The following is a 13976-nucleotide window of genomic DNA, read 5'->3' on the forward strand; positions in this document are numbered from 1 at the left end:
AAACCACTTTTTGGGGAAAAATGTGGTTTTATTTAATTTTTACTGTAATCTTTTTTTTATTTATTTTTTCATCAACTTTATTTAACTGTTTCACTTTTTTTTTTTTGTCCCATCTTGGTGACTTCACCATGCGATCTTCTGATTGCTTACATAATGGTTTGGTATACTTAGTATATCAAAGCATTATTGCCTGTCAGGCAATGTATTAGGCCATACCTCTGGCATGGCATAATAGGCAGTTGCTGAAGGCAGACCTGGGGGCCTTTGTTAGGCCCCCGGCTGCCATGGAAACCCGACGGCACCCTACGATTTCTTTGTGGGGGCGCCGATAGGGTGACAGAGGGAGCTCCCTCCCTCTGTCAAACACATTAGATGCCGCTGTGGCTATTGACAGCGGCATCTAATGGGTTAAACTTCCGGAATTGTAGCACACTTCGATTCCGGCAGTTGGGGCAGGAGCCTGGCTGTGTACAACAGTCAGGCTCTGCCGCTGATCGTGTGGGTAGACTGGCAGATATGTCCGTTGCTATGCGGGAACTAACACCTGCTTGCGACGGATATATCCGTCGCTCGTTGTTAAGGAGTTAAAAAAAGGATTAAAAAATATATATATTTTGTAGATATTATCACAAAAAATATAGACATCTGTAATTTTTTTTCGGGAAAGTGTGGTGTTTTAAAATTGCTTAATTTTTTCCCTAGACTGTCAATACAAATTAAATATCCCATTGAAAATTGAATACTATTTTAACAACATTTTATGACTTGCATCATTTGTATCAATAAACTTTAGTATGTCAAGTATCATTTCAACATATGAGTATGATTGGTGTGCAAGATTTTATAGTTGGGAAGACAGTCGGCGTACATTAGAGCAGTGTAGTGGTAGTGTGCCGTGCGGCTAACAATGTGGTTCAACTGCAAATTTCAAAGGTTTTGCAATATTGTCTTTGGCCATGTGTTTCACCTGTACAAGCCGAGTGGCCAAATAAAACATCGCAAAACCATGGTAAAATCACATGCGTTTTTTCCACACGTCCTCTGAAAAGAAACGCAATCAAGACATGAAAACAAAGTTTACACTGCAATTTGTTTTCCCTTTGTAACTGACCACTAATATTGTTATCATTCAGATATTAGGCAAGGCAACACAGGCATGCTATGAAGCCCCAATTCTCAGTTCAGATCCCTACATCGGGGATACGATCAGGCCTTCTGACATCAGTGTAAATGGGAGTTTACCCTTTTACCAGTGGTATTCCACTAAGAAATACTGCGATCTTACACGGCTGTGAACTTGCCTTTTGTATTTAGTTCTAAATGGCTCTACAGCAAAACTGTCTTTTAATAACTTTGTTTCTCAGTTCCGTACATCTCAGTCCATATACAACAGGGCTGAGGCACTGAGCTAAGGAGAAAATAATAAAATTTGTCAAATCCAAAATAAGGTACTCCGTTATGCCACCTATCCAAATGGTTATCAATGTTGGAAGAATGTGTAAAACAACCTGTAGTCCATGAATCAAGATGGTTCTTCTTGCTTGTTGGTTAGATTTTGTAAAATGTCCAGCCCGTTTTCCTTCTCTAAACAAAATAATGTAGGATCCCAAGATAATAATTACTAATAGGATGATGAAAGCTATTCCAGCTATTCTTGATAATGTGCTTGATAAAGTAGTTGGGCAAGTTGGATCTAGTTGAATGACAAACCGGTGGCCTTTCTGTATGCTTTCGTAGAAGAGTGACACCACAGGGTCCAGCAAGGCAATGATCCACAAACAAACAATTATTTTATACTTTACAGAGTAAGCATATTTTAAGTATTTAAGAGGCCAGCAAACAGCTATGCAAGTGTTCAAGGCCATTAAGACAAGAGTCAAAAGCAATGCCCTTCCCATTATTATCTGCACTGCAAAAATTATCCAGCAAACAAGGACTGGGGCATTGACCTGGAAAGCTCGAATGTAGCTAAATATAGTTCCCAGGCCGAAGAATAACGTCAAGTACACCAGGTGGTGGCACAAGAAGAAGTATCGAACTTCATTCTTCAGTACACTGTCTCTCCATACAGTTTGAGTAATCAAGATGGTTAATACAGAGCAGATGAGGAAATCCAGCAGGTAGAAGGACGCTTTGACTGTAGGTAGTATTCCACTGGAGCTGGAATCATTGGTGGTGTTCATAGTATAAAGATAATACATTCAAATCTACAAAGCAAAGCAGATATGTATCTCTCCTTATTAAATGGGTTATGCTTACAAATCATTGTAATAATAGTCGCTATTTAATTATGTTACTATCTAATATACACATACACAAACAATCATATATATATATATATATATATATATATATATATATATATATATATATATATATATATATATATAGTGTATGTATTAACGGAACCTATCAGTTTTGTTATCAGGTTTTAGTGGTTTAGTTCTTAATCTTAATGAATTACTACTGTATTTTTGAATAGTTTGACTATTATATAAGTGGTGGATAGATATGAAACTATAGGAAACGTATTTCCTTAAAGCGTACTTCCAGTGATCTACTTAAGAAACCTCTTAGCATATGCACCTCAGTGTGTAAATTCAAGTCTCTCATCTAGAATCAGAAAATGTTATCACCTTATTCACATGCAGGCTGCAAACTCCATTAAGTTAAATATGGGGCAGAGTAGGAGGAAACTTGAATTACTGAAGCTCTTTACTTTCTCCACGATTGAAGAAACAGTGAGCGTGACCGGGATGCAGCTCCACTATATCTGTAACATGGTAGACAATTATATCAATTTCATGTTAGTGAATTAGGAAGAAGGATAGGTCTGTAGCACAAATGGCAGAGCCTTGAAGGGAAAAGTTCCACAATGTACTGCACATAATGATCTAATCCAAGTGCAATGTGAATATCTTATTTTTTACTGGAGGTACACCATCATTTCCAGATTTTTTTTAATTGTTTCATTTGCAATGTGATACTTCAATTGTTTATCCTGACTTGGAGGACACTGAAAATAATATTTCCTCGTATTGGACAATAAAAATGTCAAACACGTTGGATAATGTGTTCATTTGGAATTCAGAGTTCCAGATTTTTTTTGTTCCATTTTCTTTTAATGTTTTATGGTATTAAGAACCTCAGGAGTGAAGGGAGTTGTACACTGTACACCAACCCTTTTATATTATTGAACATACAATGCATTCGGAAAGTCTTCAGACCCGTTTCCATTTTTTCACATTTTGTTATATTGACACCTTGTCCTAAAAGAAAAAAAATGCAAGTTTTTCCCCATCATTCTGCACTCAATACCCCATAATGACAAAGTGAAAACAGAAGGTCAGTAATCTTTGCTCATGTATTGAAATGGAAAAACTAAAATATTGCTTTGACATAAGTATTCAGACCCTTTACTCAGTACTTAGTTGAAGCACCTTTGGCAGTGATAACAGCCTCCAGTCTTCTTGGGTATAATCCCACAAGGTTTACACACCTGAATTTTGGATTTTCTGCCATTCTTCTGTGCAGATCCTCTCAAGCTCTGTAAGGTAGGATGGGGACCATTGGTGGGCAGAGATTTTCAGGTCTCTCCAGAGATATTTGATTGGATTCCAGTCAGGGCTCTGGCTGGGCCACTCTAGGACATCCACAGATTTGTCCCTAATCCACGCCTGTGTTATCTTGGCTATGTGCTTAGGCTCATTGTCATGTTAGAAGGTGAACCTTTGGCCCAGTCTGAGGTTCAGAGCACTCTGGATGAGGTTTTCATTAAGAATATCTCTGTACTTTGCTCCATTCATCTATCCCTCAACCCTGACCAGTCTCCTTGTCCCAGCCACTGAAAAACACCCCCACAGCATGATGCTGCCACCACCATGCTTCACTGTAGGGGTGGTATTGGGCAGGTGATGAGCAGTGCCAGGTTTCCTCCAGACATGATGCTTAGAATTGAGGTCAAAAAGTTCAATCTTGGTTTCATCAGACCACAAAAACTTGTTTCCCACAGTCTGAGAGTCCTTTCATGTGTCTTCTACTGAGGAGATGCTTCTTTCTGACCACTCTGCCATAAAGCCCAGACTGGTGGAGTGCTGCGTGCGATGATGGTTGACTTTCTGGAAGTTTCTCCAATCTGCACACAGGATCTTTGGAGCTCAGCCCAAGTGACCATTAGGTTCTTGGTCACCTCTCTTACCAAGGCCAGTGGGGCGGCCAGCTCTAGGAAGACTCCTGGTTGTTCCAAACTTCTTCCATTTAAGAATTATGGAGGCCACTGTGTTCTTGGGAACTTTCAGTGCAGCAGAATTTTTTTTTTTGTACCCTTCTCCAGATCTGTGCCTCCACAAAATTATGTGTAAAGGATCTGCCAGACACAGCTACTGTGTCGATGCCCGTGGTTAATCAGTCTGCACCGGCTCCTAAGTCTGATAGAGTGACTCGATCATCTACCACTCGGGCTGGGAGGCTGAGAAGTGGGAGAGCCTATCACAGCCTGGCCAGAAGGAGCTAGCTCCCACCCTCTGTCTATTTATACCTTCATTTCCTGCTCCTCCTTTGCCTGTGATTCTGCCTGTTTCCTGGCTCTGCTGCTGCTTGTACTATTGACCTCTGCTTCATATTGACCCTGGCTTTACTGACTACTCTCCTGCTCTGCGTTTGGTACCTCGTACACTCCTGGTTTGACTCGGCTTGTTCACTACTCTTGTTGCTCACAGTGTTGCCGTGGGCAACTGCCCCATTTCCTTTAGCTTCTGTGTACCCTTGTCTGTTTGACTGTCGTGCACATATTGAGCGTAGGGACCGTCGCCCAGTTGTACGCCGTCGCCTAGGACGGGCCATGCAAGTAGGCAGGGACTGAGTGGCGGGTAGATTAGGGCTCACCTGTCTGTCTCCCTACCCCATCATTACATAATCACAGGCCCATATACCTTTTCTACCCTGGTCCCTGACACTACTATGGACCCCCTTGAGACCCTGGCTCAGCAAATGCAGGGCCTCTCCCTACAGGTCCAAGCCCTGGCTCAGAGGGACAACCAGCATGTTGCTACCCTGGTAGTGCCCCCCACCTCACCTCTTGAACCCCACCTCAAGTTGCCTGACCGGTTCTCAGGGGACTGGAAGACTTTTTTCTCCTTTCGGGAGAGTTGTAGGCTCTATTTCCGTCTAAGGCCCCACTCCTCAGGTTCTGAGAGCCAGCGAGTGGGTATAATTATGTCCCGGCTCCAGGACGGGCCCCAAGAATGGGCCTTCTCCTTGGCTTCTGACGCCCCTGAACTTTCCTCTGTTGATTTTTTTTTTTTCTGCTCTCGGCTCATATATGACGAGACTGACAAGACTGCCTTTGCCGAGAGTCAGCTGGTAACCTTCCGTCAGGGTAAGAGACCCGTTGAGGAGCACTGTTCTGACTTTAGGAAGTGGTGTGTAGCTTCTCGGTGGAATAACAATGCCTTGAGGTGCCAGTTTAGATTGGGTCTGTTGAACGCCCTGAAAGACCTGTTAGTTAGCTATCCTTCTTCTGACTCTCTAGATCAGGTTATGGCTTTAGCGGTACGTCTTGACCGACGTCTCAGGGAACGACGACTTGAACGTTTTTGTGTTTTCTCCTCTGGCTCCCCCATGATGGCTCCCGAGGTTCCGTTGCTTCGTTCTTGCACGGAAAACTCGGATGAACCTATACAACTCCCCAACAACGTAGAGAGCTCCGCAGGAAGAATGGTCTCTGCTTCTACGGTGGGGATGACAAGCATCAAGTGAACAACTGTCCTAGGCGTAAGAATAAGCAGCCGGAAGAACTTCCGCGCCTAAGTGAGCATCGGGGAGGTCACTTGGGCGCACAGGTATTTACCGTAAGTATGAAACCTAATAAGATCTTGCTTCCCCTTCAGGTTTCTTTTGAGGGTAGGTCTGCTACCGGCAGTGCCTTCGTGGATTCAGGGTCTTCTGCTAATTTTATGTCTGTGGAATTTGCTATGTCTCTAGCTATGCCATTGATTGATTTGCCTAAACCTGTCCCGGTAGTGGGTATCGACTCCACTCCACTTGCTAATGGTTATTTTACGCAGCATACCCCTGTTTTTGAACTCCTTGTTGGCTCCATGCATTTGGAGCAGTGCTCTGTACTGGAGATGCAGGGATTATCGTTCGATTTGATTTTAGGCCTTCCCTGGTTCCAAATGCATAATCCCACGTTTAACTGGAATACTGGGGATCTTACCAAATGGGGTAATGAATGCATGACGTCATGTTTTTCTGTTAATTTTATTTCTCTCCCTGAGGAGGTGAACACTCTACCTGAGTTTATTCAGGACTTCGCTGATTTTTTTTCTAAAAAGGCCTCCGAAGTGTTACCTCCTCATAGAGAATATAATTGCGCAATCGATTTGGTACCAGGAGCTAAGCTCCCTAAGGGTAGGATATTTAATCTCCCGAACGTGAAGCCATGAGAGAGTATATCCAGGAATGCCTGGCCAAGGGTTACATTCGCCCCTCTACTTCTCCGGTAGGTGCTGGCTTCTTCTTCGTAGGGAAGAAAGATGGTGGTCTTAGGCCGTGCATCGATTACCGAAACTTGAATAAGGTCACTGTAAGGAACCAGTATCCCCTTCCTTTGATTCCTGATCTCTTCAATCAGGTTCAGGGGGCCCAATGGTTCTCTAAGTTTGATCTACGGGGGGCTTATAACCTTATCCGCATCAAAGAGGGGGATGAGTGGAAGACTGCGTTTAACACGCCCGAAGGTCATTTCGAATACCTCGTCATGCCCTTTGGGTTGTGTAATGCTCCCGCGGTCTTCCAGAATTTCATAAATGAGATTTTAAGAGACCACCTGGGGGTATTTCTTGTAGTGTACCTTGATGACATACTTGTGTTTTCCAAGGACTGGTCCTCCCACATTGAGCATGTCAGGAAGGTGCTCCAGGCTTCGGGAAAACAAACTATTTGCTAAAACCGAAAAATGTGTGTTTGGGGTGCAGGAGATACCATTTTTGGGCCAAATCCTCACTCCTCATGAATTCCGCATGGACCCTGCCAAGGTTCAGGCTGTGGCTGAATGGGTCCAACCTGCCTCCCTGAAGGCGTTACAGTGCTTCCTGGGGTTTGCTAATTATTACAGGAGATTTATTGCTAACTTCTCGGTCATCGCTAAGCCTCTTACGGATCTTACTCGCAAAGGTGCTGATCTCCTCCACTGGCCTCCAGAGGTGGTCCAGGCTTTTGAGGTCCTTAAGAAGTGCTTTATCTCGGCCCCAGTGCTGGTTCAGCCCAACCAAATGGAACCATTCATCGTGGAGGTTGACGCCTCCGAGGTGGGAGTGGGTGCTGTCTTGTCCCAGGGTACCAGGTCCCTCACCCATCTCCATCCCTGTGCCTAATTCTCCAGGAAGTTCTCGCCCACTGAGAGTAACTATGACATTGGCAACCGCAAACTCTTAGCCATTAAATGGGCATTTGAAGAGTGGCGCCACTTCTTGGAGGGTCTAGGCACCAGGTAACGGTCCTTACCGACCACAAGAATCTGGTTTTCCTAGAATCTGCCCGGAGGCTAAACCCGAGACAAGCTCGATGGGTGTTGTTTTTTACTAGATTCAACTTTTTGGTCACCTATAGGGCTGGGTCTAAAAATATTAAAGCTGATGCACTGTCGCGTAGTTTCATGGCCAGTCCTCCTTCGGAGGAAGATCCTGCTTGTGTTTTGCCCCCAGGTATAATCATTTCCTCTGATTCTGACTTAGTCTCCGAAATTGCTGCTGATCAAGGTTCAGCTCCCGGGAACCTTCCTGAGAACAAGCTGTTTGTTCCCCTGCAATTCCGGCTAAGGGTACTCAGGGAAAATCATGACTCTGCACTATCTGGTCATCCAGGCATCCTGGGTACCAAGCACCTCATTGCCAGAAACTATTGGTGGCCTGGGTTGCCTAAAGGCGTTAAGGCCTACGTCGCCGCTTGTGAAATTTGTGCTAGGTCCAAGACTCCCAGGTCCCGACCAGCGGGCTTACTATGTTCTTTGCCCATTCCCCAGAGACCTTGGACCCATATCTCCATGGATTTTATCACCGATCTGCCTCCATCTCAAGGCAAGTCGGTGGTGTGGGTTGTAGTAGACCGCTTCAGTAAGATGTGCCACTTTGTGCCCCTCAAAAAACTACCCAATGCTAAGACGTTAGCTACCTTGTTTGTCAAACACATCCTGCGTCTCCATGGGGCTCCTGTCAATATAATTTCTGACAGAGGGGTACAATTTGTTTCATTGTTTTGGAGAGCTTTCTGTAAAAAGTTGGAGATTGATCTGTCCTTCTCCTCAGCCTTCCATCCTAAAACTAATGGCCAAACTGAGAGGACTAATCAGTACAATAGAACAATATTTAAGGTGTTTTATCTCTGACTGTCAATATGATTGGGTCTCCTTCATTTCCATCGCCGAATTTTCCCTTAATAACCGGGTCAGTAACTCGTCAGGGGTCTCCCCCTTTTTCTGTAATTTTGGGTTTAATCCACGGTTCTCCTCCGTTTCACCTGGTGGTTCCAACAATCCCGAGGTAGATGTCGTTCATCGGGAACTGTGCACAGTCTGGGCCCAGGTTCAGAAGAACCTAGAGGCGTCCCAGAGCATACAAAAGACTCAGGCAGATAGAAGATGTTCTGCTAACCCCTTGTTTGTGGTCGGGGATCTGGTGTGACTGTCTTCAAAAAATTTGCGCCTTAAAGTCCCGTCCAAAAAATTTGCTCCCCGGTATATAGGGCCGCACAAGGTCCGACTGGAGTTACCCCATCTTTTCGAATACACGACGTGTTTCATGCCTCCCTCCTGAAACGCTGCTCCCCGTCCTTGGCTACCTCGAGGAAACCTCCGGTCCCTGTTCTCACCCCTGAAGGGGTAGAATTAGAGGTGGCCAAGATTGTGGACAGCAGGATGGCTTCAAGGGTCCCTCCAGTACCTGGTCCATTGGAGAGGATACGGGCCTGAGGAGAGGACTTGGGTACCCGCCCGGGATGTTCACGCTGGGGTATTGCTCAGGAGGTTCCATCTTCGGTTCCCCAATAAGCCAGGTCTGCCAGACACAGCTTCTGTGTCGACGCCCGTGTTTAATCAGTCTGCACCTGCTCCTAAGTCTGATAGAGTGACTCGATCATCTACCACTCGGGCTGGGAGGCTGAGAAGTGGGAGAGCCTATCACAGCCTGGCCAGACGGAGCTAGCTCCCGCCCTCTGTCTATTTATACCTTCATTTCCTGCTCCTCCTTTGCCTGTGATTCTGCCTGTTTCCTGGCTCTGCTGCTGCTGCTGCTTGTACTATTGACCTCTTCTTCATATTGACCCTGGCTTTACTGACTACTCTCCTGCTCTGCGTTTGGTACCTCGTACTGTTATGGCAGGAAGGAGGTGAAGGGAACAAGTGAGCCCTAATCTACCCACCGCCCTGTCCCTGCCTACTTGCAACGACCCGCCCTAGGCGACGGGGTACAACTTGGCGGCGGTCCCTACGCTGACTAAGTGCAAGGGGATACAAACAGGGAACAAGCAAGGGAAGGGGCAGTAGCCCACGGAACACCGTGAGGAAACGGAGTGGTGAACGAGCCAGTCAGGATCAGGATGTAATGGAGTATACAAACGCAGAGCACGGAGCAGGAAGCAAGCCAGGGGCAGAGCGAAGCAGGATAAGCGGGAACAGAAGCAAGGCAGAAGCACGGCAGAAGCAGGCTGGAGCAAGGCAGCAGTGGGGCCAGGAAACCAAGAAGAATCACAAGCAATGAGGAAGAGAAAACGGCAGGTATAAATGGACAGGGGGCGGAGCTAACTCCGACTGACCAGGCCGCGATAGGCTCTCCCACTCCTGAGCCTGCCACCCTGATTGGTGGGAGCCGGTGTCAGTCTAAGAGGTCTGGCCTCAGGTGTCGACTGATTAATCCTGGGAGTATCCACAGACGTAGTGCCTGGCAGATCCTTTTACAGTACTCCCCCTTTTATGAGGGGCCACCGGACCCTTACTAAGAGGACCCGGTTTAGTGGGGAAGAGAAGGTGGAACCTCCTGACCAATACCCCAGCGTGAACATCTCGAGCAGGTACCCAAGTCCTCTCCTCCGGCCCGTATCCTCTCCAATGGACCAGGTACTGGAGGGAGCCCTGGATCATCCTACTGTCCACAATCTTGGCCACCTCGAATTCCACCCCCTCAGGGGTGAGAACGGGAACAGGAGGTTTCCTCGAGGGGGACCAGGACGGGGAGCAGCGTTTAAGGAGGGAGGCATGAAAGACGTCGTGTATGCGAAAGGATGGGGGCAGCTCCAGACGGAAGGATACAGGGTTGAGGACTTCAATGACCTTATAAGGCCCAATAAATCGGGGAGCAAACTTCCTGGACGGGACCTTAAGGCGCAAGTTCCTAGACGACAACCACACCAGATCCCCGACGACAAACCGGGGGTTAGCAGAACGTCTTCTATCAGCCTGAATCTTTTGTACGCTCTGGGACGCCTCTAGGTTCTTCTGAACCTGGGCCCAGACTGTGCACAGTTCCCGATGAACGTCCTCTACCTCGGGATTATTGGAACAACCAGGAGAAACGGAGGAGAACATTGGATTAAACCCGAAATTACAGAAAAACGGGGAGACCCCTGACGAGTTACTGACCCGGTTATTCAGGGAAAATTCGGCGAGGGGAAGGAATGAGACCCAATCGAATTGACAGTCAGAGATGAAACACCTTAAATATTGTTCCAGGGATTGATTAGTCCTTTCCGTTTGGCCATTAGTTTCGGGATGGAAGGCGGAGGAGAAGGACAGATCAATCTCCAACTTTTTACAAAAAGCTCTACAAAATAAGGAAACAAATTGTACCCCTCTGTCAGAAACGATATTGACTGGGGCCCCATGGAGACGCAGAATGTGTTTAACAAACAAAGAAGCTAACGTCTTGGCGTTAGGTAGTTTCTTAAAGAGGCTCTGTCACCAGATTTTGCAACCCCTATCTGCTATTGCAGCAGATCGGCGCTGCAATGTAGATTACAGTAACGTTTTTATTTTTAAAAAACGAGCATTTTTGGCCAAGTTATGACCATTTTCGTATTTATGCAAATGAGGCTTGCAAAAGTACAACTGGGCGTGTTGAAAAGTAAAAGTACAACTGGGCGTGTATTAGGTGCGTACATCGGGGCGTGTTTACTACTTTTACTAGCTGGGCGTTGTGTATAGAAGTGTCATCCACTTCTCTTCACAACGCCCAGCTTCTGGCAGTGCAGCACTGTGACGTCACTCACAGGTCCTGCATCGTGTCGGCACCAGAGGCTACAGATGATTCTGCAGCAGCATCGGCGTTTGCAGGTAAGTCGATGTAGCTACTTACCTGCAAACGCTGATGCTGCTGCAGAATCAAGTGTAGCCTCTGGTGCCGACACGATGCAGGACCTGTGAGTGACGTCACAGAGCTGCACTGCCAGAAGCTGGGCGTTGTGAAGAGAAGTGGATGATACTTCTATACACAACGCCCAGCTAGTAATAGTAGTAAACACGCCCCGATGTACGCACATAATACACGCCCAGTTGTACTTTTACTTTTCAACACGCCCAGTTGTACTTTTGCAAGCCTCATTTGCATAAATACGAAAATGGTCATAACTTGGCCAAAAATGCTCGTTTTTTAAAAATAAAAACGTTACTGTAATCTACATTGCAGCGCCTATCTGCTGCAATAGCAGATAGGGGTTGCACAATGTGGTGACAGAGCCTCTTTAAGGGGCACAAAGTGGCACATCTTGCTGAAGCGGTCTACTACCACCCACACCACCGACTTGCCCTGAGATGGAGGCAAATCTGTGATAAAATCCATGGAGATATGGGTCCAAGGTCTCTGGGGAATGGGCAAAGAACGTAGTAAGCCCGCAGGTCGGGACCTAGGGGTCTTGGACCTAGCACAAACCTCACAAGCGGCGACGTAAGCCCTAACGTCTTTAGGCAACCCAGGCCACCAATAGTTTCTGGTAATGAGGTGTTTGGTACCCAAGATGCCAGGATGACCAGATAGTGCGGAGTCATGGTTTTCCCTGAGTACCCTTAGCCGGTATTGCAGGGGGACAAACAGCTTGTCCCCAGGGAGGTTCCCGGGAGCTGAACCTTGATCAGCCGCAATCTCAGAGGCTAAATCAGAATCAGTGGCAGAAACGATTATAAGGTTCACTGAAGTAACAATTGAGTAAAAAATACCTTTTAATAGTAACTTGTTAAAAACAGGGGTAAACACACCACTGTGACATAAGCCCCACCGTGATTATTAAAAAATGTATTAAACAAAAAACACTGAGTCATTATGATGCATATATCTCGGTGTTTGTAACTATATTTTATCTGGAATCAGCATATATCCAGGGCACACCAGTAGTACAATCCCCAAATAAAGCACAGGTGTCCGAATAAATCGGATCTCCTAGTGCTGGGTGTAACACAATATGACTGTCCCCAATGCAAACATTCCATAAACAATAAACGACCCTACGCGTTTCAGATACTCATCCTCAGGGGTCCGTATCTTGGTAACTCTGGCCTCTTCACCAGCGATAATGATATTCAACAGCAGATATTCTGCTGTGCGTCACGGCAAGATGCACGTATCGATGTCAACGGCATACTTCATTGCAGGCGCTAGGTTACTATAAACGCTAAAACTCCACCCCTCGTATTAGGCGGCAACACATGAACTGACCAATCCCAGCACCCTCTCGATTCGTGACACCTGCCCATGTGACCCCCCGCCGTCAGCTGACAACCAGGGGTCATCATCGGCCGCATCAACCCGAACGCGCAGGCGCAGTAGAAGCCAAGGACAAGTCGCCCGGACTGCCAAACACGAGGAGGTAAGCGCTACACGATATTGTATTGTAAGTATATCTTGCGGGACAGTTGAACCACCGCAAGTGGACTACCTCACAGAGCAACTCAAATGAAAAATAAACACTTAAAGGTGGACATGAATACTAGATCCCTTATATCAGGAGGGACTGAAAGGCGATCCCTAAATGTATCGGCTGACCCATATGGCCATCTCAATACTTAGTATATTAGACAAATATGAATTCACCCACCCTATGGGCACCCAGTGGAGATAGGCCACCCACAGGGGAATGGTAAGGCATATTAGATGAAACATGTGTAATTAGTCTGCTCATTTAAACCTGCTGGTTGTATACATTCCAGTCTATGGATCCATTGTGCTTCTTTGCGTAAAATCAAGTTGTCCCAATCCCCTCCTCTTTTAGGGGGTCTAACAAGTTCAATTGCTTGAAACTTTAAGCATGCTGCCTGACCTTGGTGTTTTGCATGCACATGCTTAGATATTGGGGTGTCCCTAGCATGGATAATGTCTCCAACATGCTCCCTAATACGGCGACGAAATTGTCGTGCTGTTTTACCCACATAATTAAGGGGGCATGGACATGTGATTAGGTAGACCACTCCCGCTTTCTTGCAATTGACATAATCCCGAATGTTGTATTGTTTCTGTGTAACGACACTAGTGAAGCTATTCCCTTTAAAAATGAATTCACAGGCTTTACAGCTACCACATCTAAAAGTGCCTGGTATTTGTCTATCCAGCCACGTACCCCTAGGTGAGATGGGGTCAAAACAGCTATGCATGACTCTGTCCCTTATGTTTTTCCCTCTCCGATATGTGACAGACGGCCTCTGTGTGATCTGATCTACTAAATCTACATCAGAACTGAGGATACGCCAATACCTATTCAGTATCTGCATGATGTCATTTTGTTTTGAATCATAGGTGCCTATGAGTCTCGTGACCTGTTCTTCTTTCCGTTTTTTAGGGACCAGGAGACATTGCCTATCTGCATCCCTTGCTCCCTCATAGGCCTTCCTAATAACACTCTTGGGGAAGCCTCTATCCTTCAATCTTGTTTTGAGTTCCTGGGCCTGGCACTCAAAATCACCCATAGAGCTACAATTCCTGCGTACTCTCATAAATTGG

General features: G+C 46.1%; 1 long non-coding RNA gene across 1 annotated transcript in view; it reads right to left on the minus strand.

Moving 5' to 3' along the window:
* Positions 1-648: 648 nt before the first annotated feature.
* Positions 649-13976, minus strand: part of LOC142760740 (uncharacterized) — a 96607-nt gene continuing 83279 nt past the window's right edge. Inside the window, exons 4-5 of the long non-coding RNA XR_012883386.1 lie at positions 2637-2773; positions 649-2207 (exon numbers count right to left, since the gene is read on the minus strand). This is a non-coding gene — a long non-coding RNA (uncharacterized LOC142760740). The remainder of the gene's footprint in view (positions 2208-2636; positions 2774-13976) is intronic.

The sequence above is a fragment of the Rhinoderma darwinii genome, chromosome 4 (genome assembly GCF_050947455.1).
Source record: "Rhinoderma darwinii isolate aRhiDar2 chromosome 4, aRhiDar2.hap1, whole genome shotgun sequence".
NCBI classification, from domain to species: domain Eukaryota; kingdom Metazoa; phylum Chordata; class Amphibia; order Anura; family Rhinodermatidae; genus Rhinoderma; species Rhinoderma darwinii.